Raw genomic sequence first — 3,015 nt, forward strand, 5'->3', positions numbered from 1 at the left:
AATTAACTTAAATATAATACTAATTATGGATAATGGAATTTTTCCTGCTAAGACAAGAAGCCAATGACATATTACATGCATGGATTTTTACCCTTCCATGTACTGTCTCTCAGAGCCACAATATCAAACACCTAACAATCACCTCTCTCTCTCTCTCTCTCTCTAACATTTTTTCTTAAAGCAATTTTCTTCCTTCCTGTCTATACATAACCCATTTGTTTTTACATGTTGAAGACCATATGGAATGCTTAATTATCATCTAATAACTTGGAAGTCTGCAACTTTTTCTGTCTCACAATGCATAACCCCTCGGCAGTAACCACCACCCAAGAATCGGGCTCTGTCTTTGAACTTGTAGCTCAAATGGGTGGCTTTGCTTTTAACAGAGCAGTTCAAAGCATAAACTCAAATGGGCTATCTTTTTCTAGGTCAGATTTTCTGTTTTTGATAGCCCGGTTGGTCTAAATACGAGAAAGGTTAATGCTTCACTGAGTTTGAGTAGTAGAAGTGGTTTTAGAAGTGTTTGGAGTGAGTTTAATAGGACTATTAGGCTCCATTCCGAGAGAATCCCAATTGGCTTTGCTTCAGTTCAGATTGGTTCAGGAGATAATAATGGTAATAATAATATTAGTAGCAATGATGGTGATAATACTAATGGGTTAAGAGATGATGGATGTGGTGTTTTGTTGGATGATGGTGTGCTTTTGAATGGCGTAGAAGGTGGGACTCCTAAAAGGGTTCTCATTTTGATGAGTGATACTGGTGGTGGTCATAGAGCTTCTGCCGAGGCTATTAAGGCTGCCTCCAATGAAGAATTTGGTGATGATTATCAGGTCAGTTTTTCCAATATGATACAATATAAATTTGCTTTCACTGCTTAGGGAATATCTCGGTGCATTGCCAATATGGAATTAAAGGAAATGGAAGAGATTTTTTTATTTTTTAATCATTTGGAACCTGAGAAAATGACAATTTATGTTCTTTCAAGTGTTGTGCAGCTATTATGTTAATTGAGTTTCTACATGTTGGTTTATGATAATGAAAGTAATGAAAAAAGAAAGGAATGTGTATCCAGTTCTTTTTCTTTCTTTTATTTTATTTTTGTGGTTTGTGAGCAATTTAGTGTAGAAGGGGGGAGTGGTTAGTTGATGATTGGATACGTTTATGTTGATCATGTTGTGTGTTAAAAGTGCATGTCGCAGTTGTTTATTACTGATTTGTGGTCAGAACATATGCCTTGGCCATTTGATCAATTGCCCAGAAGCTATAACTTCCTGGTGAAACATGAGGCATTGTGGAAAATGACATATTATGGAACTGCACCACGTGTGATTCATCAATCTAATTGCAACTTCAACATTTATAGCTCAGTGGAACTTTCTATCTTCTTTGGATATATATAGTTATATTTCCAAGAGCAACATCAGCTTTTGTTTTATCATATATTCTTGGTGGAAAAAAAGGCACTATCAGTTATAATTCCCATTGGGCAACTCTAATGACCAAATTTTGTTAGTATTTCTTGTCCTGATTCGTCATCATTTTCTCAGATGTTGAAATTATATTGTTTGTTCAGGATAGTTTCTATGGTAGCATGCAATTCTGTTCTTATTTGAACATTAATTTCTGTTTGTGGTAGAGAGGTTGCAAAAGGATTGATGAAATACCAGCCTGACATCATTATCAGTGTCCATCCACTGCTGCAACATGTTCCTCTTCATATATTGAGGGCAAAGGGACTTTTACAGAAGATAGTTTTGACCACTGTTGTCACCGATCTAAGCACTTGTCATCCTACATGGTTGATTCTGTAAATGTTGTTTTTGTTGTTTTAGCGGTACCTCATTATTAGAATTTTGATATCTTACATCTGTATGGTTAGGTTCCATAAGCTTGTGACGAGATGTTATTGCCCATCAACAGATGTATCAAAGAGGGCAGTGAAAGCTGGGCTCAAGCCCTTACAGATAAAGGTTTATGGCCTTCCTGCACGGCCTTTTGTGAAGCCTGTTAGACCAAAGGTTGGTTATCATTCTAGTTGATTACTTACCTATTTCTCATGGGCTCTTGGCAGCCTGATGTATTAACAGTGCACCAGTATTCAACAGTTTTATTCTCAGGAACATGGCTTTTATGTTGAAGTTATGTTTTTGTCTATGCAAACTTGAAGTTGAAGAAAGAAATGATATCGAGCAGGTTCCTTAGAAAGACAAATTGACTTGATAAAACTTGACCCTAGGCATGAAAAATGAAGCCATTTATTTAACTCATGTAGCTTGTTTCACTTGGATTTATTAGGGTGAATTAAGAAGAGAACTAGGAATGAATGAGGATCTTCCGGCTGTGCTACTGATGGGAGGAGGGGAAGGGATGGGTCCCATTGAGGCAACTGCAAGAGCACTTGCGGATTCATTACATGATAAGAATCTTGGAGAGCCAAAAGGTCAAGTCCTCGTGATATGTGGTCGCAACAAAAAGCTTACAAACAGATTACTCTCGATTGATTAGGTTCCGGTCAAGGTACCAACTTATTATTTTTTTCTCTCCCAATCAGAGTCTCATGATTTTTCGAGTTGAACTCTAGATTCTATCTGCGTCATGGAGTTAGGCAGTGCTTGCTACCCAACAGTCCTTTTCTACTTCTCGAGACAATTATTGGCATCCCCTTTAAATAACTCACTGCTGTCTTGTCATTGATATAGTCCATCAACATACTGCAGCAGTCATTTGGATGACTAGGGATTTTACATCTCTTTCATATTCACAAGGCATTAAGCATCCTTGTGCATTCGTAGCCAACCACAAAGGCATGCATAGTACTGAATATGATGCTCCATCATATAGGTGGAGGGTTTTGTGACTAAAATGGAGGAGTGCATGGGTGTTTGTGACTGTATTATCACAAAGGTTAGCTTCCCATGACCCTGCTGTTATTTTTTCTTCAGTCTCATTTTGAATGATTACATTGCTGGACAAGTCGGCTAACTTTATTGTAGACCTCAGCATATTATATGC

The 3,015-nt window shown here is 37.5% G+C and overlaps 1 pseudogene; it reads left to right on the plus strand.

Annotated features, from left to right (window-relative positions):
• Positions 1-165: 165 nt before the first annotated feature.
• Positions 166-2,946, plus strand: LOC105120259 (monogalactosyldiacylglycerol synthase, chloroplastic-like; annotated as a pseudogene).
• Positions 2,947-3,015: the final 69 nt, after the last annotated feature.

Source organism: Populus euphratica, unplaced genomic scaffold (genome assembly GCF_000495115.2).
Source record: "Populus euphratica unplaced genomic scaffold, PopEup_1.0 scaffold5996.1, whole genome shotgun sequence".
In the NCBI taxonomy this organism is placed as follows: domain Eukaryota; kingdom Viridiplantae; phylum Streptophyta; class Magnoliopsida; order Malpighiales; family Salicaceae; genus Populus; species Populus euphratica.